Here is a 23951-nt window from a genome sequence, read left to right as displayed (position 1 = left end):
GTACTGTGGACAGCACCTTTCTGTGTTATGCCTATGTTGTCTGTGTGTGGCCTAAATGCAGGCATGATGAGCTCCTTCAAATGACATCACTATGTGCTGACAGTATGGACAAGGTGTGTTGGGAGCTGCATAAGGTCAGGGAGTCATGCTATGCAATACTACAATTGCTGTCCACAGCTGTACATAAACACCGGTCTCAGGACTGCACCACTCTGACACTAATAGCAACAGCATCCCTTATATATCTTGTGTGGTTGCCATATCCTATCCATGGACACCAACTGCTACACCTTTGCCATGTTCACCGGCATTGACATCACCTAAGGGCAAGCCCTCAGCACAACTGGCATGACATGTGACTGTGCACACACCTGTGCCACAGCACCTTTTAGATGCAGGGGTTTGTGCCATGCTGGCCCCAGAGATGGATGTGGACATGTCAAATTTCTTGACCAGTGGCCTGGATCAGTTAGCACTGGTATGAGCAGGAGTAGGGGTGCCACTGCGGCCATGAAACATGGTAGAAGGTGAGGACCTGCCATTGTGAATTTCTGTCACATGGCAGCCAGTCCATATGCTCTTAGCTTGGGAAGTGATGAAATCTTTGCATTGATCCCATGAAACATTTATTTGTATTCATATCTCTGTATTACATGCTGCTACTGTTGTTGTGCTGTTACATCTGTATGTGATGCAACAGACATTATTTCACAGTATTCCTTTACTGTTTTCCCCTGCTTTCATCCAAAGAACTCTGCAGTGATATCTCTATGCATCTGCTATGCATGTTTTTTGCACCCTGGCTATGCAGCCTATTTTGGTGGGGGATTTATCATCATCCTACCCTTTTTTTACTGTCACACTCAGGACAGGCCTCCAGTCCAATGTCCATGTGGTGCAGGATGCAAAAGACTGTAAATGTTTGTCAAGACTAGGGACAAGTACATTGGAGTGTGCCACCAGAGCTAGCAGGCTCCAGAATGCATCTCCAGGTACCCAAAGACAAATTTAGAGATGTTACCTCCATGGTGGTGGGCACAGGTGTGAACCTCATAGGCAGTTTTCACTGGCGAGAGTGTGGGTGTTAGCAGTCATGGCAGTGGGCATCCAGCATCACCTAACAATTATTCATTTGGTACAACCCCTGTGTCAAATACACAGTATAAGGGACTGGCATGTCATGCACTGGCATCATGCCTGCCCCTAGTGTTGTGAGCTGACTCAGCTATGATGTGGCCCCAGTTGTCATATGCTACCTGACAGTTCACAGAGGAGTATGCATGACATATGAGGTACATGTATACATTGTCAGCAGGCAGCTTCCTTATGGCTACAAGTGAGCCATCCACAACATCAACAATGCTTGGTAGATAGCACATTGTATCACTTTATAAGAGTCATCTACTCCAGTGTTGGACACTTAGGGATTGGTCCACATGAGCCATAAGGCACCATGTGAACTGCTTCAGTATGTACTGTCTGATTCGTGAAATATTATTGTAGTGTCCCCTGAAGGTCTTCAGGAGATGCCTGTTTACAGCATGGTCACAGCAATAATGACTCTGATTTGTAGATGTCAGGGCCTACCTCATTTTACTTCAACTTCTATGCACTAGCAAAATGACATAACTTATCCCATGTCTGTGAATCCATCTGAAACCTTCCACCTGTTCTTGTCTTGTGAGAGCAGTGTACAAGATCAGTGGCTTAAAGTGCTGTAGAGCATGAAATATTGCACAACTCGATGGCATAGTGTGCCTGAGGCAATAACAGAATCCACAACCTGAATATAACCTTCAGAACCAAAGTTATCATCAAGTCAGGTTTCAGTAATAAATGCAGGGTCAAGCATCCAGCAACAGATCTAAGATAATCTTGGTCTTGTTGCAGATGGACCTTACATTACAATAGAGTAACCCAACAGGAGCCTCTGGAAATCAGGTCCTAATTACCTGTTAGTGCTGAAAACACAGAACCCTAAGTACTGCATAAAGGCAAGAAGTGAAAAGAATCCTAGGGATGCACGAGTGGTGACAGAACACCAAAAAGGGAACATGCAAGGGAGATAAAAAATTGGCCAGGCCACCTCAACCCACCACAATGCTTCCGTAGGATCTGCAATCACCTGTATGTCTGAAACATTAGCAGTGGCAAATGTACTTTAGAAGGCTGTAGGCCAAACTATGTTGCCCTACAACATTAAAAATTGTCTAGGCATGATATTTAATCTAAGGTTAAAACACAGCAGAATAAAAGATGAAGTACCAAAAGGTAAACACTTACAACAAATTAGACCCATAAAATATTATCAAACAACTCATATATTCAGTATACAAACAGTCTAAGGACAGAAACCACAATTCATCTCAAAAGAGAGCTGCTAAAGATGTGAATTCAAATGCTTAAGGGAATTCTAGACAAAGGATAAAATAAAAATCAAATAATTTAATCCAGTAAATTAGGAAGATGTACTCAACTTAGGTGCCCTTGCTGAATGCTAGGGCAAACATTTTAAGGTATAATTTAAACTTCAGTGGAGATGCCCAAGATGCTAACAGAATTTATGCAAAATAATTACCACCGTAACAGCTATAAATAAATGCAATCTGAGGGTCATGCTGCTCAATGCTAGAAGTCTAAATCTCAAGATGCACTTGCTCGAAGCACTCCTCAAAATGGAGAACATCGACATTTGTGCTGTAATGGAGACCTGATTTAAAGCAGCAGAAAGCAGCAGTGTGCTACCAGGCTAAAACGTATTCCACACCTTTCGGCCCCAGAAAATGGACCGAAGCTCCAAAGGCGGTGGCATCTCCATATTTATAAAGGATATGCACACCTCCAGACTAGTAGCCCAGCATAATGCATTGGAGATACTTCAGGTGCAACTAACAGTGGGTAAGACGGCGATTCAGGTCGTACCCTGCCATAGGTCCCCAACCATGTCCCAAGACTCTCATTCCACGTTCCTAAGCACCCTGGAAACTACTAGGGTCCAACCCAACACTCTCATACTGGGTGACTTCTACTACCTCTCCATTAACTGGGAAAACTACTCATGCACCAATAAACTTCCCAACGCTTCCTGAAATTCATTAATTCCAATACACTGGACCAGCTCATTCTTACCCCCACTAGAGGAAGCAACATCCTTGACCTGGTTATTACTAACATGGGCAACTGTTGCTCATCACCAATAGTCAATCCCTCCCTGGTTAGATCTGACCACAAACTAATTACCATGGAAATCCACATCTCACCCACACCACCAGCAAAGGTAACCACCATGATAAACTTCTCCAAAGCTGACTTTGGGCTCCTAAAAACAGAGATGGCTAACTTCACAGCACCCATGCAAATGGAAAATAGGTGCATGACCGCCAAATCATGCACCAATGCACTGTACGAACAAGTACATAAATGCATGGAACTATCCATACCCAACAGACCCAAGATGCTCTCCTCCAAAAAAAGGAAGCCAATCTGGTGGTCCCCTGCCATTAACAAACTCTACAACAGAAGGAAGAAACTGTTGCAGAAAAAGGTGAAATTCCAAGACTGGAAAAACTCCCTTATTAGCCTCAACAAAAAGTTGAGATCCCTCATCAAAACCTCTAAAGCTAGCTCTGAAGGTAGAATTGCGGCAGACACTAAAAACAACAACAAAGCCTTCTACAGTTATATCAAGAATCTCCACGGCAATGCCCAGATTTGCTCTGAGTTACTGTACAATGGTCCTCCTATACTGAGCCAACAGATATTGCCAACATACTGGCCAACAGATTCAGTGCCAACTTTACCCCTCTCTTCCCCCTCAAAGGACCTATCATGATACCAGAAGAATGCCAGGCACCCAGCATTACTGCAGCACAGGTTAAAGCTGCATTGTCCAAGGCCAGGATTACAGCTTCCATGGGACCCAACAATATCCCTGGCTGTGTTCTACATGAACTACAAAGTGAACTGGCATCACACCTGTGTGTCCTGTTCAATCACAGCCTCACCTCAGGCTTTGTCCCTACAGAATGGCAAACTGCTACAGTCATCCCTCTCCATAAAGGGGGAGTGACTACAGACCCTGGAAATTATCTCCCCATTAGCCTGATAAGTCTGATATGTAAGGCTATGGAGCACATTATCATGGACCTAATTCACAAGGATATAAGGAATCTCCAAACTCTGGATCCCACACAGTTTGGTTTTGTGAAGGGTAGATCATGCCTGCTCAACCTGGTTGACTTCTTTGAGTCAGTCACCAGAGTTGTGGATGAGAGCAAGACAGTTCATATAGCGTAGCTCGATCTGGGCAAGGCCTTTGGTACCATTCCTCACTCAGGAATTATTGATAGACTCACCAAACTAGGCATCAACCCCTATATCACTAGGTGGGTTGCAAAGTGGCTCACAGATAGAACCCACAGTGTGAAAGTAGCAGACTCCAAGTCAGACTGCCAACCAGTCATGAGTGGAGTCCCACAGGGATCGGTCCTGGGTCCACTCCTGTTTGGCATCTACTTCTCAGAAGTCCAGGCCAACACAGAGGAACTCTGGCTGACCAAGTTTGCTGACAATTGCAAGCTGGGAGCCATTATTAACTCTCCAAGTGATGCAAACATCCTACAGAAAGGCCTCACTGAGACCAACAACTAATGTTGAAACCATGGCCTTAAGCTTAATGCCAAAAAAATCTGTCATCATTCCCTTTGGGAAAAACTCAGTTTCCACTGATTACCGCATTTATGGTAGCCCACTGAACACTGAAGGCATTATAAGAGATATGGGGACACAGGTTGACAGCAACCTCTCCGTCGACCACCACATTGCCACTGTGGTCAGAAAGTCCTTCTATGTGGCATATCTCATTACCAAGAGTTTTGCATCCAGGAAGAAAGAGGTCATCATCTCTCTCTAGTCTTCCCTCATTAGACCAATCATCGAGTATAATGCCCCATTTGGTATGTGCCTCACTAAATACCTGCAACAGCTGGAAAGGCCACAAAAGTACCTCACAAAGAGGATCCTAGGCCTAAAGCACATGTTGTACATGGACAGACTCAAAAAACTCCAGCTTTTCCCTGTCTCATATCATCTATTAAGAGGCGATCTCTGCTTGACTTACAAAGCCATGTCTATCCCAACCCTGTTAGTAATGTTACACCGAAAGAAATTCCAATCCCTCCACACCACACACTCCAGGGATCTTAAACTCATTACCACAATCAACAGAACATGCTGGAGGGACAGGTTCATAACCCAGAGACTGCCCATGCTCTGGAATAGACTTCCAATACATGTCAAGCAGAGCACCTCATTGGCCCTTTTCAAGAGAAATCTTGCTAGTACACACCTATAAATCTATAAAGTATTAGATAATGGAATATTATTCAGCTTAGGTGCCATAGCCAAATGCTACAGCAAACACTTTAAGGTATAATTTAAACTTCAGTGGAATTGCCCACTGTGCTAAATAACTGTATTTAGGCAAAATAAAGTATTAGATAATGGAAAATTATTCATCTTAGGTGCGATAGCCGAATGCTGGGGCAAATATTTTTTTAAAGTGCAAGTTAAAACTGAAAAAAGTAAAAATAAAAAAAAAAATCCCTTATATAGGATCAAACAGTAGTCATGGAACAAAACACCATGAGGCACCATGAGGCTTGGATGCAACTACTGAAGTGCAGTGGGAAAAGTGCACCAAAATGCAAGGTACTAAAGGTAAATTCTAAGTCTATCAGTGTCAGGTGTCAGTGTCAGTGTTATAGCAGGAAATGGACAATACAATACAAAAAACTAGTCTATATACTTATAGATAACAGCACACAGCTAACAGCTGTAATTTAATCAAATGGACTGAAACAGTGAGGATAGTAAACAGTGAGGGTAGGCACCAGTAAGGCCCTTCTTTCCTCTCCATCCTCCTCATAAGTGTCCTCAAAAGTGAAGGTAATAAAAAAAACTCAACACACTTTAAACACTCTTAAAACAGTATCAACAGCAATCCCATCTGCACTCCACCAGTATGTCCAACAATCACCATTGATCTTTCTTTTACCAACCAAATGTGCTGAAATGCCAAGAAAGGAGGGGGGTATGATATCAATAAGACACACACACTCAAGACTGGTGTGGCAACGCCTGCATCGGAGAGAGACCATCCAGGTGCAATTAACCATAGGCAAGACTGCAAATTCTGGCATTGGGCAATATTTACAGGCCACCCTCACAGGAAACCATGGCCACATGGCTAAAACACTAGAAGGGATAAATGTACATCACCAAACACCATCATACTAGGTGACTTCAAATTACCTATAGACTGGGAACACTACTCTCAAGCCCAAACACCTCCTAGAAAAAAGTTCCTGGAATTTAAACTAGTCGCTGATTATAGTAATGATCATTGTTTGCAGTGAGGTTGCACTCCCCTGTGAGGTGGTTTACAAAATATACTCGAAGTAAAAGGAATCCTTATTTTTCAATCAAAAGCAAGCACTACCATGGCCAAAGGGATAAAGCCCTGGGCTATATCTCAAGTAATTCAAGTTTAATCAGTATCTCAGGAGTCTTTTGGAATAGGTGTAAGAAGGAAGGGCATGACTATCCGGGGGGGCGGGGGGGGGGGGGCAGACAAGATACATCCAATGCCACAGTCCTTTGGAGGAAAGATGGAGATGCAAGGATGTCCTTGGGATGGGTGTTCACCCACAATGCCTCTTATGCTATAAACCTCATCATGAGTACTTGGGACCCTGTACTCACATGAGGAGACAAGGTGGTTTCAGAAGTAGCTTGGCATACTAGTACCCTGCCCAGGGGAGGAGTTACAACCTATATCATATGATGTTATAGCAGGGATGCTGATGAGGGCAAAATGCACCTCATAATTGCCTGAATGATGATCCATCCAGATGAACAATACCCCCATGCTGGGGATATCCAGTACAAGGAAACATGCTCAAATTCATCTAAGGAAGGCTTGATAGCAGGAATCAGGACAAATAGTATATAAAGTCTTAAAAGCAAGTATTAACCCCCCCCCCCCAAAGTTAGTGCAACCTAAGAGTTAGTAGATTTATTAATGAGGTGGCACAAGTCCCAAACATCAAGGGATGTAGAGGGGTGAAGCCGTACGAAAAAATAATTTTTTCACTTCTGCTCTTTAAGTCTATAACATGATGGTAAACTGGCTAGACCTAAGAAATATATATATATACATACATATATATATATATATATATATATATATATATATATATATATATATATAGATACACTATATTAGGGCATGATTTTTTAAAGTATCTGAATATTTACAGTATGTACTTTTTCAGAGGTTGAATACCTATTGATATTGTAAACATTTAAATTAAATCTAAAGAAAATTCTCATTGTGGAAGACAGAATGGGGGATTGAACTGGCATGGCAATATGTATAAAGAATCCAATAAATTATTGTTTTTCATTACTTAAGATGCTTCTTTATTGTCTATGTTTCAGAGCCAAAACCAAAGATGCTGAAATAGCTTTAGAAAAATGATCAGTTGCTGGAAAATGGAACATGTACTCCTGAGTCCAACTAAGGGTGATATTCATAGTCTTTGAACTTATGCATAGCGGGAATTTGCAGAGGATGCTGCTAAGCATAGCTTCATAGTAACTCATGGAAGCTGTCTGCACTTAGGTGCAGCCATTGTAGACATCTTAGCAAAAATGTATGCAAATTAAACTATAATGAGATGTAAATGAGGAATGCCTTACAAATTAAGTGCTATCTCGCTTGTTTACAATTCATAGTCACTTTTTTACATGCGCCTACATTGTGCACACATGGGTCTACTTTGAAAGGTTGAAATTCCAAAACCTTGAAATTCAGTCTGCCGAGACCAGAATATCGAAGTTTTGGAACTTCAAATGTTCTTAATGGAGATCGCCGTACAGTGTGCAACGAGAAATTTACCATTTTCCTCTCTGTAGTGTGATCTGGTGTTTGAATATTTATTTAGCAGGGGGGGCTTGCCCCCCCTGCAAAAACATTATTATTATTTTTTTTTATTTTATTAGAGTTTTAAAGTTCCAAAACTTTAATATTCTGGTCTCAGCAGATTGAATTTCAAAGTTTTGGTATTTCAACCTTTCAAAGTAGATACACACATGTACACCACAAAAGGTAATGTTGTACCCCTTAAATCTACTTAGTAATCTGTGAAGATGCTTTCTTTATATGCTAGCCTGGCCATTTCTCATTCCAGGTACAAGTATAGACAAAGAACAATTTGTTATAACTTTGCTGAACAAGTAATTCTTGTTAGAGTTGGAGTAGACAGGGATATTTTAAGGGCATTAGTGAGCTTGTACAACCCATTAGGGGATGTGTGGTCTTCCTCTTCCAGTGGACACCACAGTATATATAACCCTCACTATACTTGCCATAGGGATCTTCCGAAGACAAACTGGTGACGTAGTACATCTCACAGGCTTCTGCTTCAAGGATACTTCAGCAATTTATCAACATACTCTTGGCATGTTTAGATCAGTATATTTATCTAACAGCATCAACATAAGACCAAGCCGGAATCGTGACTGTCTTAGCATGGTACATTTCCCAGAGGTGCCCTAGATTATACCCATGCAGCCATTAGGGCCTCATCAGGACCAAGGAGGGAATAGTGGCAGTACAGTAATGGCTACCATCCCTTTAAATGTCAGGTAGTATGTGATGCATGGAGGTACATCACCAACATGTTGGCCCAGCATCCTGGCAGAGCACATGATTCTCATATCTTGCACACAAGTTACTCTTCTGCTTTTCCTGCATGGCAGGATACCCCATGGTCACCTTGTGGGTAAAAGCAAACTTTTTCAGTTATATTAATTTCTTTAGGTATAATCTGATAAATGTTTTTCTTATTAGCAATGTCTCTGTTGTTATGTCTCCTCTACTGTTTTCTTTAGCAGATGATGTAGGGTACCCACTCGAACCCTGGCTGGTGCCACCAGTCTGTAACCTTAGAGGAGCTGCTGTTGAATTTTTCAACACCTCTTATCCCAAACATGGATTGCCATCATGAGAGTGTTTGGCCTGAATAAGTCTGGAGTGCCCTTCATTTTGACCCTGTTACTGCATGCAGGATGTTTGCCATGTGCTGCATTCTGGACAGCATGATTATGCATTGGCATGGTACTCAACTGCCCCATGATGGCAGTGCAGCTTCCATTACTTTTCCTTCAACCAGTGATGACAGTGATGGCAGCCAGCTGATGGGCATATCAAGAGACCACGTGGCAAACTCATGCACTGCAAATGACTGCTCAAGCAAAGAGGTGCATCTAGTCCATCATTGTAGACCATGACATTAAGGTAGCAGTACCTTTCCTTTAATATCACACACATTATACCTGATGCATGCAGTGTTACTTTGTGTAGAATGTTGAGGGGTAAATTGCCTACTGTCTATCAAACAGCTTCACTATTACGTAAATGCATTTTTGTTTTTTATGCTGAACTTTATGTAAAAACATTTTCGTTTTTTATGCTGAACTCTTTGATTGCTGTATTCTGTTTTACTTGTGATAGCTCCACTGTGATGTTAATGGGCAACCGCTGCATGTACATTTATTGGTAAAGGGCATAAGTACCTGTGTATTTCTAGCTTTACCTGCATCTTGTCTATGTGGTTTTCAATGTAATTAATTATCTAATGTGTCATACACAGTGTGCCCTAATAATAGTGTAGGTGATTGTCCTGGTGATCATGGTAAACTACTGGCATGAGAGCTTGATGCTGAGTTACTGTGATCACATGATCTTGTGGATGCAGGAGAACATCTAGATGCTGATCTGACAGTGCAGCAGGACTGGGACCTCACTTGTTCAGGAAGGTTGATGAGTCCTGCCTGCCTTCTTTTGTGTTATGTCACCATAATCACTGTAGTACTACCTTGAGAATCACTTGGTGTGTGACCCACTCAGTGTGCATGGGTGCACCTCTGTCCACATCCAGATGTGCTTCCTGCTTGAGTATAGTCTTTGCCAGTGTTAGCAGTGTGCATGATGATGGAGTGGACATGAATGCTGTGTGCACCACCATACTGTGCATGAAGATCATCATGCATTGTCCCTGGCCTCCACCATTCCAATGTACTGATGAAATTCTTCATGTGTACCCTGCAGTAGCCTAACCATCTCTATCTGGCTCTCTGTGGCAGTGGCTTGAGCCTCAACAGGGCACAGCTGCTCCTTCGTAGCCAAGATCTTGCATGTCTCAGAACCTAGCTGTGACATATGTCTTCTCCAGGCACCCCTTGGCACAGCCAAGTCCTTCCATGTCTTGGGAGCTAGCTGTGACATATGTCTTCTCTTGGTACTCATTTGCACAGGTATCACAACAGGTACATCAGAGTGAAATGGTAGTGCCTTCCTGCATGTGCTCTCATGGTTCACTAAACACTGGTGTTGAGTTATGTGGTGTCCCCCTCTCTTCAGGTTATAATATTATATTATCACTGAGTTAGTTGTGTGACCTGGTGTCACTGTTTACCAATACACTTCATGGCTGTGTGTCACTGTCCTCAGGCTGTGTCATGAATATGAGAGTTATGGCATTATTATTGACAACCTTGGAGTTATCAACTTCAGTTTGTTGTGCTGTTGTAGTGGACATGTTTGGTTCTTGTGATTAGTCTGTGAAAGAGTAATTGATAACATGTTTATATCTTGACAACCAAAAATAATTTCTTTATAAACACAAGATGCAGACACCCATGAAGACATTGTGAACTTTCTTCTATGAGTAATCAAGGTGGGAAACCTAGTGAAGAAACTTGAAATAGGTTATAATTACACAGCTATCATTGGCAGTAAATGCCAGCTGATTTATTTCTACCACCTAAGCACTAACCATCATGTATGCCACACTGTGGCTGCTGCTGTGGTCTGAAAGTACTAGCATCTACATCTCCTCTCATAATTCCTGTGGTATTGTCATCTACATCATAGTCATCACCCCTTACAGATGTACATACTTCTCATCCTGTGCTAATGGTTGGATTGTAGAACGGCACCAACCCATGCTGCTGCTTGGGGCAATTGCATTCTGCCTAGCTTTTGTTCTTGCAGGTCCTACTAGGTCATTTTCTCTTTTCCTACACTGTGACAAAGTACAGTTCCTTCCCCAACAGCATCAAATGACAGCCACTACTTGATTTCATGCCTTCTCTCTCTCTCTCTCTGTCTGCCTTGGACCCCTTTGCCAAATAGATGTTTCCCGTATGCCTTGAGAGCTTCCATTAGAATGTGGTTCTCTTCAGGTTTCATGTTGTCTCTCCAGTGTTTTTATCCTAAATGCTGTAGCATGTTGTAACCTAAGATCATTAATATATGGCCATTGTTAAACCTGATTCACTCAAGACACTCACACAGAGATAATACATAGGTTCATAGGTTTATAGGTGTGTACTAGGATAATGGCCCTGGAGCCTTTACAAGTGTAGCCCATAGAAGTGCCCTGGCATCGAGCCACCTGACGTTAGTTCCCAATGCCTCAATCAAGTAGAGCCACTGGAGTGATCCCCAGGGTAAACATTCTATTTCCCATCCTCTCATCAAGATTTCTCTTGAAGAGGGCCAGTAAGATCCTCTGCTTGACACATATGGGAAGTCTGTTCCAGAGCATGTCCAGTCTCTGGGTTATGAACCTGTCCCTCCAGCATGTTCTGTTGATTGTGGTAATGAGGTTTAGGTCTCTGGAGCATGTGGTGCAGAGGGATTGGGATTTCTTTAGATGTAGCATTTCTAACAGAGCTGGGTCAGACATGGCTTTGTAAGTCAAGCAGAGATTGCCTCTTTGTAGACGATATGAGACAGAGAATAGTTGGAAGTTTTTAGTGTCTATCCATGTAGGATGTGTTTAAGGCCTAGGATCCTCAACATAAGGTACTTTTGTGGCAATTCCAGCTGTTGCATGTGTCTAGTGAGGTACTTGCCAAATGGGACATTATACTCGATGATTGGCATAATGACGGAAGAGTAGAGACAGATGATGACCTCTTTTTTCCTGAATGCAAAACTCTTGGAAATGAGATGTACCACATAGAAGGACTTTCTGACGGCAGTGGCAATGTGGTGGTCGAAGGAGAGGCTGCTGTCAACCTGTGTCTCCAGATCTCTTACAATGCCTTCAGTGTTCAGTGGGCTCCCATCGATGTGGTAATTAGTGGGAACTGAGTTTTTCCCAAAGGGAATGATGATGCATTTTTTTTGGCATTAAGCTTAAGGTCATGGTTTTGACACCAATTTAATGTTAAAGATTGTAAAACTATACTATTTGCTATTTTAATTATCTGCAGTGACTATTTTCAACAGGTCAATGCACTTTTCTACTAAAAATGGCATCTTAAACACTCCTACTCCACTAAATCTTAATATTGTTAAAAAGTTATATTCCACATAACTGACAGATACAAATATGCATCTAATAAGCCATTGTCAGTGGATAGTACTAATCCTGTAGATTTAGTAATATTTTCCAACTATTAACCTTTACCCAAATATTTTTTAAATTCACTCACACTTTTCCCCGTTCTTGGTGACAAACATAGCACAGCACAAATTAAAATGTCAGACTTCCACATATAGGTGTAAATTCAGGCAAATGAAGCTCAGCTGAACTGAACTTTATGAATTACACCACTGCATGAGTGTTTTTATTATGTACAGTAGGCATAAGGTGAGCTTAGCTTGTTGTGAGCACACTGTGTTAAAGGGTAGTGAGTGTGGGATTCTGCGTAATTGCATAAAAGATCTTACACATAGTAAATCATTTCCTAATTCTTCCATATATGTATTTAGTATAACAAGTCTGTAGAAATAAACTCTAAGCTACTACTAATGTGTCCCAATGAACCCTAGAAGACATTGCAACAATAATATCAAAGATTTTCCTAAAATTGGATCACAGCAACATGTAGAAATGTAGTAATGAACTGATTTACCAGCCATAAATGACTGCATTACAGCAACATGGGTTATATTTCCAATATTCACATAAATGCTTTCATTAACTAAAGACATGAATAGCCATACACTTTTGAATTCATTCAGGTGCAGTAAAAACACCACTACAACACATCTGCCATTTCCATTAACTTAAGTAAAACACTGTGCAAAAGCTTAAGAAGTCCATGCGACTTGCTCAGTCCAGTCAGTAAACAACCTTGACAATCAGATATTGGGAAAACTACTCATGTACCAACTCTTTTGCTCAACGTTTTCTAGAATTCATAAATTCCAATGCCTTGGATCAACTTATTCAGACCCCCACCAGGGGCAGCAATATCCTAGACCTCATCATTACCAACATGGGAAACCGGTGTTCCACACCAGAGGTCAATTCCTCGTTAGTCAGATCCGAACACAAGCTAATCAGCCTAGACATCCACATCCCACCCCCAGCCCCAATTAGGGAAACCATCATAAAAAACTTCTCAAAAGCCAACTTCACACTTCTTAAGACAGAAGTGGCAAACTTCATGACACCCATGCAGACGGACAATAGAGGTATGACTGCCGAATCCTACACAAATGCACTTTATAAGCACTTACACAAGTGTATGGATCATGCTATCCCTAATAGAACCAAGATGTTATCCTCTAAAAAAAGGAAGCCAATCTGGTGGACCTCTGCCATAAACAAACTCTACAACAGAAGAAAGAAACTGTTGCAAAAAAGAGTAAAATCCCATGACTGGAGGAACTCCCTGGTCAACCTCAGTAAGAAGCTGAGATCCCTCATAAAATCCTCCAAAGCTAGTTACGAAAACAAAACTGCCACTGACTCTAAAGACAACCACAAAGCATTCTATAGCTATGTCAAGAATCTAAATGGGAACACTCAGATCTGCTCTGAGTTACAGCATAATGGCACTAAATATACAGAACCAACTGATATTGCCAACATCCTAGCAGATAGGTTCAGTGCTAACTTTACCCCCCTCTCACCCCCTAGAGGGCCCATCTCTATACCTGAAGAATACAAAGTTCCTGTAATCACAGCTGCACAGGTAAAAAACACACTCTCCAAAGCCAAGAACACAGCATCCATGGGACCTGACAATATCCCAGGCTGCGTTCTACACGAACTACAGAATGAACTGGCACCCTACCTAAGTACCATGTTCAATCATAGCCTCACCTCAGGCTTTGTACCCACTGAATGGCACACCGCGACAGTTATCCCACTCCACAAAGGGGGAGCCATGACGGACCCTGGGAACTACCGCCCCATTAGCCTGACGAGCCTGGTCTGCAAGGCCATGGAACGTATCATCATGGAACTCATAAACAAAGACATTGGTAATCTCCAAACTCTGGACCCTACACAGTTTGGATTTGTAAAAGGCAGATCATGTCTCCTAAACCTGATTGACTTCTTTGAAGCAGTCACCAAAGCCATAGATTAGGGTAAAATGGTTCACACAGCTTATCTAGATCTTGCCAAGGCGTTCAACACCATCCCCCACTCTGGAATTATAGACAAGCTCACTAAACTAGGTATAAATCCCTATGTCACAAGTAGATAGGTCTGTAATTTTCATGCCATTGTGCTGTAACTCAGAGCAGATCTGGGTGTTGCCATTGAGATTCTTGACATAGTTATAGAATGCTTTGTGGTTGTCCCTAGAATCAGTGGCAATTTGTTTTCATAGCTAGCTTTGGAGGATCTTATAAAGGATCTCAGCTTCTTACTGAAGCTGACCAGGGAGCTCCTCCACTCATGGAATTTTACTCTCTTTTGCAACAGTTTCTTCCTTCTGTTGTAGAGTTTGTTTATGGCAGGGGACCACCAGACTGGCTTTCTTTTTTTGGAGGATAGCATCTTGGTTCTGTTTGGGATATCACGATCCATGCACTCGTGTAAGTGTTTATGGAGTGCATTTGTGTAGGATTCAGCAGTCATAACTGTATTGTCCATCTGCATGGGTGTCATGTTTGCCACTTCTGTCTTAAGAAGCATGAAGTCGGCTTTGGATAAATTTTTTACCATGGTTTCCTTAATGGGGGATGGGGACGGGCTGTGGATATCTAGGGTGATTAGCTTATGGAGGGATCGGACCAACGAGGAGTTGACTTTAGGTGTGGAACACTTGTCACTCATGTTAGTAATGACTAGGTCTAGGATATTGTTGCCCCTGGTGAGGGTGTGGATAAGTTGATCCAGGGCACTGGATTTTATGAAGTCCAGAAAGCACTGAGCAAAGGAGTTGGTACATGAGTAGTTTTCCCAGTTAATGGTGAGGTAGTTGAAATCGCCCATTATTAGGGAGTTTGGTTGAACCCTAATATTTTCCAGTATATCAAGAAAAGATGAGTGGGAATCCTGGGGCATGGTGGGGGATCTGTAGCAAGCCACAATTTGGATTGCAGTTTTGCCCAGAGTTAGTTGCACTTGGATAACCTCAAATGCATTATGCTGAGCAACTTAGCTGGAGGTGTGGATTTCCTTAATTAATATGGACACAACTCTGCCTTTGGTTAGATGGCCGAAAAGTGTGGTATGAGTTATAGCCTGGTAATGCAGGGGTGCTCTCTGGAGCCTTGAATCAGGTCTCAGTCACTGCACAGATATCAATGTTCTCCATTTTAAGGAGTGCCTCGAGGGAGTGCATTTTGAGATTTAGACTTCTAGCATTGAGTAGCATTACCATCAGTTTTTGCTTGCCTGTTCCTGTTACAGTGATGAATTTGTTATTTGAACCTTGCCTAAAAAAGGCACTATAGGGGTGGCAAGAGCCTTAGCCAGTAACCAGAATCCCAGGGGTGACAGGTGCAGACCATCTCTGGCAAAGCATCATGGTCTGTCGACCATGTCATCCCAGGCAGACAGATACTGGATCCCCTTAGAATGACACCAGAAGCTTAGCCAATTGTTGAAGTCAATCATTTTGTCCTTGTATTGCGGTGTCATTCTGGGTGATGGCAGGATGCTACTCAGGGCTAGGGTCATACTTACCTGGGCTACAAGATCGGAGAACTCTTCTATGTCTCTTTTCATGTAGTCCAGGGAGGTACGTCTCAGGTCATTCACACCAACATGGACAATGACATAGTCATATTTGTATTTGTTGTGGAGTGACCTGAGTGCATGGGTTATGTGGTGGATCCTGGCACCGGACAGGCAGCTGACAGTAACTTTCTCCTTGTTTAGCCTGGTGACTGGGACATCAGTGTGCCTGACTATAGAGTCACCTATGACTAGTGTGTTGGGTACGTTGTTTTGCCTTATGGGCTGTGGTTGAGTGGCACAGTGAGTCTGTGGGCTATATGTCATTTGGTTTGTGTTGGGGGTGGAGGTTGCTTGCGTTTCTGCTTTGGAGGTCTCTGTTGCTTGAGCAGATTATTATTGATAGCCTCTGCGAATGTACCACTTGGTAGGTACATATGGTATTGTTGATAATTTGATAGTGTGAAGGGACATTGTTTTCACCAAAGAAAACTATGATACATTTCTTTGAATTCAGTTTGAGATCATGACTAAGACACCAGTTGTTGGTCTGTGTAAGATGCTCCTGAAGTATGCTGACATCATTTGGGATTGCATAATTGCACTCAGTTTGTAGTCGTATGCAAACCTGGTTAGCCACAGCCCCTCAGTTTTGGCCTGAACTTCTGAGAAGTATATACCATAGAGTAGGGGGCCTGGCAATGACCCTTGTGGCACCCTGCTGGTGACAACTCTGCTGGTTGATATGGAGTCACCCACTTTGATAGCGTGTGACCAGTTTGTGTGCCAGTTGACAACCCATCTTACAACAAAGGGCTTTGCATTCAGTTTGCTATGTTTAGTGGTAATGCCTGAGTGTGGGATTGTGTCAAAGACCTTTGCCAGGTCGAGGTATGCTGTATGCATAGATTTGCCCTTGTCAATGGCCCTGGTCACATTTTCATAGGCTCATAGTTTCATAGGTGTTTGCTAGGCTAATGACCACAAGGGCCTTTTTAAGTCTAGCCATGCATCCCAAATCTCTGACAAGTTCTGATACCCTTGATAAGTGTAAGCATGGGTCTGGGAGATGAACCCTTTACATGTTACCTGTTTGCATCAGAGACCTATGTGCCAAACCAGGGATGAATTTCTGGTTTCCCAACCAATTGTCCAAGTTGCACTTGAATTGTATTAGGGAGGAATTCTGGTTCACATGGATGGGGAGCCTTTTCAAAGAAATCCACCAGATTTAACTGGCAGGACCTACCCTTGACAAAGCCAAATTGGGTTGGATCCAGGGCTTTCAGGTCACCTATATCTTTATTTATGAGGTCCATGATGATATGTTCCATGGGTTTACAGATGCGGCTGGTCAGACTTATGGGTCTGTAATTCCCTGGGTCTGTTGCCAAGCCACCTTCATGGAGGGAAATAACTGTTGCTGTTCTCCATTCCACAGGATCAAAGCCTGTGGTTAGACTGTGAGTGAATAGGGTACATAATGGTGATGCTAGTTCATGTTTAGTTTATTTAGAAGACAGCCTGGGATGCCGTTTGGTCCTATAGAGGCTGTATTTTTTGCTTTTGGCAAGGCTTTAATGAGCTGCTCTTCAGATATGTAGGGTGGGAGGAAGTAGGGGCCATAGTTTGTGATAGGTTTGGAGCAAATAAGGGAGTGAAAATTTCACCAAGTCTGTCCACTAACAGGTATGCTATCATTACGGGATCAGTGTGTGTGATACCATTAGTCACTAGTTCAGTGCAGGCTTGGTCCTATCTTTTAGGTTACATACATAGCTGTTAAAGGCCTTATGGTTATCCCTGGTTGTGATTGCTAAACTTTTCTCAAAGTTACCCTTAGAGATTTTGCATGTCTTATATGCCTGTTGAGACTGAGGAGGGTCTTTTCCATTGTTGGGGCATCACCTTAGTTTTCTTAGACAGCAACTTTTTGCATTTGTTGTAAGGTTTATTGATGCTGGATGTCCACCAGGGTGGCTTGTTTTTACTTGGGGCTCTGGCTTTGATTCTCTCTGGAACAGCATAGTCTATACACTTATACAATGATTGTACAGGTCATTAGTATAAGCTTTGATGTAGTTACCACTTGCAGCTAGGAGTGGGGCTTGGAAGGCATTTATACCTTTCCCTAGGAGGGGATAGCTTGGTTTGGTGATGTTTTTTAGTCTGACTTCATCCTATGTGAGTTCTGGTGTTACTGCCAGTTCAAAAGTGACTGATTTGTGGTCAGATTTCACTAATGATAGTCGGACAGTTGTGGTGGTGCATCTGTTTGTCATGTTATTGAGGACCAGATTTAGTATGTTTGCTCCTCTTGTTGGGGTTTGAACAATTTGTTCCAGGGCATTTGAGTTAACAAAGTCAAGGAACCTTTGCACTAGTGAGTTAGGGCTAGAGTAGGTTTCTCAGTTGATGGTGGGATAATTGAAATCCCCAATGACAGCAGTGTTTGGTAATATTTGGATTGACTCCAGTTTGGTCAAGTAGGCCTCATGCACATTATGATCCATGGAGGGGGATCTATAACTAGCTATGACTTGAACGTGAGTCTTCCCACAGTAATCTGAACTTAGAGTAACTCCATGGAGTTGTCCAATCTAACTAGTTGGGAGGTGAATTTATCCCTAATATAGATAGAAACACTGCCTCCTTTGGTTCTCACATATTCGTTTTGTGGCCTGAAGGTGTGAAGGCATTGTAGCCTTGCATGGCCAGGGTACTCTCTAAGGCCTTGAACCAGGTTTCGGTGACTGCACAGACGTCTGCATAATCAGTGATAGAAGTGCTTCCAGGGTGTGCAGTTTTTGATTTAAGTTCCTAGCATTTAGCAGCATAACCTTTATTTTGTTATGGTTGGCAATTTTTACATCAGCAATTTTGTTTTTGAGACCTTGTCTTAAAAAAACACTATGGAGGAGGCAAGAGCCTTTGCCAGCAGCCAAAAGCCTAGTGGTGCCAGGTATAACCTGTCTCTGGCAAAGCAGCGAAGTTTGTCAGCTTTGTGATCCCAGGCTGACAGAACTGGATCCCCTTTGAATGATACTAAAAACTAAACCAAGTAATGAAATTGATCATTTTTTGTTATACTGTGGCAACATTCTAGGTGAGGGTAATATGCTGCTCAAGGCTAGGGACATACCTGCCTGGGACACATACTCAGAGAGCTTAATCATGTCTCTCTTCATATAGTCCAATGAGGTACATCTCAGGTCATTCACTCCAACATGAGCTATGACAGAGTCATAAAGATACTTGTTGTCAAGAGACCTGAGTGCATGCTTTATCTGATGAATCCTGGCACCACAAAGGCAACTGACCGTGATTTTCTCCTTATCTAATCTGGTGAGTGGGACATCTGTTTGTCTTACTATGGTGTCTTGAATGACAAGAAATTTTGTTTTTTTGAGTGTGATGTCTTAACGATTTGGTAGGTGAGATACTGGTGTTGCTATGTGTCTTGGGTGGTGTGGGAACTATGATAGTTGTAGCAGTCTTTTGTTTTGGAGGCCTCTGTTGTCTCAGTCATTTCTTTAAGGGAACATCTGCATTTTTTTATTTATGTGTTGAGTGTGTGCTATGTGTATAAGTAGTGGTACTATGTACATGAGTAGTGGTGGGTGAGCTGACAACCTCTTCAGTGTTACTGTTTCAAGTGTGAGAGAGCAAGGATTCAGGATTCTTGTAGATACATCTCTCTCTCTCTGTATTAGAGTGAGTTATTAGTAGAGGGTTGTCAGTGTACATGAGGCAGTTGCTACACTGCTTCAGGAGAACCAAGTGAAAAAGGCTGGCTGGAGAAACAAGGGTAGTCCAACTGCCCATAATGCTAGGTTTGAAGAACTGTTATCTCAAACGGGCTACTTTCAGGACTGATCAAGGAGGTACACTGTAGATGGATATTTCTGATGGGGACTCTTAATAGGTCAGAGCTCACTAGCAACACTTCTTAGACCAGAGATGTACTAAAGATGAGGACTACACTGGTGTGCTACAGCTGTATCTAAGGGAATAACTGTCCAGCTATGACTCACAATTGCACGGTAGTGCACTGTACTGTACAACATGCAAACAAGCAGAAATCCAAATGCAAGGTTTAAATACCAGAAGCTAAAAACTTAAAAAAATTGAAAACATTCAAAATAACCAATGGGGGTGCTTACTCTAAGCCTTAGATAAATCACCCTTCACCAGACAGGTTCCAATCCACACACTTCCCTCACACGGGTGCAGAAGGGCCCCTTCCAATCAAAGATGGCTTGGAAAATATGCTCAGAATACAACAGCCACTACAAATAGACCCAGATGCAGCAAACCTGTATCTGGACTGTGCTACAGCTACTTGCTACACTAATTTAGATGGGAAACACTAAAGAAATGTTTTAAACAGCAGAAAAACAAAAACAGCAGTGAGACACTAAAAATGTTTTAAACAGTAGAAAAATAACAAGGAGACACTAAAGACTGTTTTAAACAGCAAACAAATTAGTTATTTAAGACACTGCTTGGTGGGAAAAACAGAACAAACCAAATAGATGCTTTGCAAACAATGAAAAGCAGCAACAATTACTTAGCAAACAGTGAAAATAGTAAAAAAAAGCTTTGCAAACAGTGAAAACAGCAACATAATATGAGGTAACAGGCACAGTAAAGCAGACAAATGCAGTGCAAACAGTGCAGTTTAGTTTACAGTATTAAAATACAGTATTAAATAAGCAGGACACAATAAAAAGTGCAGTAAATAGTATAATCAAGCAAAAAAAAAACAGGCAACTTGTGTTTTTTTGTGAAGCTCAGAAGGCTCTAGTAGTCTGGTATCTAAGCTCAGAGTTGTGGCTGGTAGCCCACCTCAGTTCAGCATATTTCTGCATGTATGACTGACAGCACTAATTTTCATATTTGTGAGTGCATATAAATACAGATAGGCAGTGTCAGTTTCTAGGAAATGTTTAACTTTCTTAAAGTACGCAGATACAGTGAATGAATCCTGAAATATTTTACAGTGGAAAGTATTAGTAATAAGTTTTACTGATGCACAAACTGCTTAGTTTTGTACAACATGTAAGTTCTTTATGAAATAGTTGTTGCACGCACAAAATGGCTGACCAGAGCTAGCCTACACACCTTAGGTGTACTGGGGTTGGGGAACAAAGCAGTAAGTGCATGACCTGTATGCTCCTTGTTGCATGTGTTATATTACTCAAATTTACCAATAAGTATGAATTGTATGCCTTAAGGTAATTGAAAATGCCTCACCTCAGACAAACACAAGTATGTTCAGCATGTACTCAGTATGTACACTAGAGTCAATAGCCATAACATCCTTCAAAAAGGTCTCACAGAGACAGATAACTGGTGCCAGCGCCATGGTTTAAAGCTAAATGCCAAAAAATGTATAGTCATACCCTTTGGCAAAAACAATGTGCCCACAAATTACCACATAGGCGGAAACCCATTAAGTACAGAGAAAGTTATTAGGGACCTGGGGACCCAAGTTGATAGCAATCTCTCCTTTGAAAACCACATTGCCAAAGTGGTTAGAAAGACCTTCTACATAGCCCACCTCATCACAAAGGGTTTCACATCTAGATCAAGAGAGGTAATCGTGCCCCTTTATTCATCCCTCATCAGGCCCATCATAGAATACAATGTCCCTTTTGGGATGTACCTTACCCGACACCTGCAGCAATTAGAAAGACCCCAAAAGTATCTCACCAAGAGGATCAAGGGTCTCAAACAGATGCCATATGCTGCTCGGTTAAAAAACTCCAGCTCTACTCAGTTGCATACCACCTACTTGAGGCGATCTATGCCTGACATACAAAGCTATGTCAAATCCAGAATTAATGGACATGCTCCACCTCAGTAAATCTAAATCCCTTAGAGCCACATGCTTGAGGGACTTGAACCTCAGCACAGAAATAAATAGAACTTGCTGGAGGGACAGGTTCATAACCCAGAGGCTCCCTTTGCTCTGGAATAAAATTCCAGTTCATGTGAGGCAGAGCACCTCACTGAATCTCTTCAAGAAGAATCTCGATAAGTTGATGGGGGATCGTAGGTTTGTCCCAGGGATTACTCCCGTGTCACTATTAGACAGAGGCACAGTAAACTAAACCTTAAAAAGGGCACAGTATACTCAAATCAAGGGGTGGCGTAAGCCATACAGAATCGGGCTAGGCTTATAATTGCTCCAGGGCAGATAGCCTAGTATGAACCTATGAACCTATGAACCTATGAACATCATAAAGCATATATTGTTATCAAGAATATGTTCTTGTAAAAGTTAGTGTAGTATAAGGAAATGTAAGAAAGCAATGCAGCAATAGCAAACCCTCCTCCATCCCCAAACTCTCTGATACCTCTCAATGTAGCAAATCACAGGAGCAAAAAGTGTGTCTTGTAACAATTTCTTGAACCAAGAAAATACATAAGTTAGGAAATTAAATGAAAGATTGTCAGAATATAAGCAGGCCATTTCCTAGTTAATAAAATCTGCATTAATAAAGCAAGGTATAGCCACAATCATAGGATAGGTAAAATATATGCATTCCATTTTTCTTACATGCAGAGCTGAGGAAATCTTATACAAAAAGAGACAATCAGACAGGAGGCTTAGGAGACTTACTGAACTTGCACATGAGCATCACTCATTTCATTACAGAAGCATAAAAATTCATTCATTATCTGTTCAAATTGCAAAGGCAAAAAGTACGTTTTACACTTTGTGCTGAACTGCTTCAAATATAACTACCAGAAGTATTGCAATCACCATAAGTAATTCTTTCACTAGAGTCAAAAGCCATATCATTTTTCAGTATTAGTGAAGAATGTAATATGCTGTCTATATTCATGAACTAAACCTGCCTAAGAAATGTTTAATACACACTGCCAATAAAATACTGTAACAGCATCTTAAGAGTCCTTCTTGGCTACATCTTTTATGTCTCCCTGTTTCTTATTTTTTATCTGTTTACTTATTTATTTATTCATTTACTTATTTATTTATTAATAATTTTCCAATATTTTCTCCCTTTTATGTTCCATTTTCCCTTGATCCAGGGATCCTAGGGGAAGCCCAGCCACATATCTCCCAAGTCAGGGAACATTCATTATCTCTTTCTGCCCATCTAGGGGCATCCTCTCTGGGTTTTTCAATGGCTCTAGTTATATGGATACTCCAGCATGGCATAGCCTGGAAAGCCTCCAAAGGATCAAGCTTTTAGGGACCTAGTAGAGGATGTGGTTGAATGGACAGTGGAGAGATGCCTTCAACTTTTGCAAGACCTGTTCCAGTGGGCTTCAACAGGTTACAGACTTACTGAACTGATAGGCTCCATCCACTGAGCCACTGGAGGCCTCCATCTCATGTCACTTGGATCCCCACTGGACTTCCATCAACCAGTGGAAACAGTTGAGGTCCTCCATACTAGAGCTATGAATTGACTCTATACCTCCTCACCCTCAACCTTTTGTGTCTATGCACCTTCTGTATGTCTTGCATCTTTCACCATTGTCAGCCCACCATAGTGTTCCTGTCTGTCTAGTCTGTCTTTCATGTTGTGTGATTCCCTTAACTCTTCCTTAAGCCTCTCTCCTACACCATTTTACCTTACTCCTTCCCCAACTTCTATCTTATATAAAAAAAAAAATTGAAAAATAGGGGGTCCATCCCACACCACATGTAGAGTACCCCTCCTTTTACTCCTCCTCCAACACAACCCTCATGATGTCTTCCTTTAGTGTACACCTTGTTTTTTCTCTCTACCTTTTCCAGCTGTCCTATCTCCCCATTTCCAACTTCATAAAGAACCAGTCAAGCTTTCCACAAAAGGACACCCATGCATTCAGTACAGAACACCTTTTATCATTTCTTAGATTCACATCTGCATGGCTGTGCTGAATGCTGCTCTCCTTCATTACGCTCCAGCAACCTTACAGCTGCATTCA

This window comes from Protopterus annectens, chromosome 8.part1 (assembly GCF_019279795.1).
Source record: "Protopterus annectens isolate FY-2018-M chromosome 8.part1, PAN1.0, whole genome shotgun sequence".
Classification (NCBI taxonomy): Eukaryota; Metazoa; Chordata; order Ceratodontiformes; family Protopteridae; genus Protopterus; species Protopterus annectens.
This window is presented reverse-complemented; position numbering follows the sequence as displayed.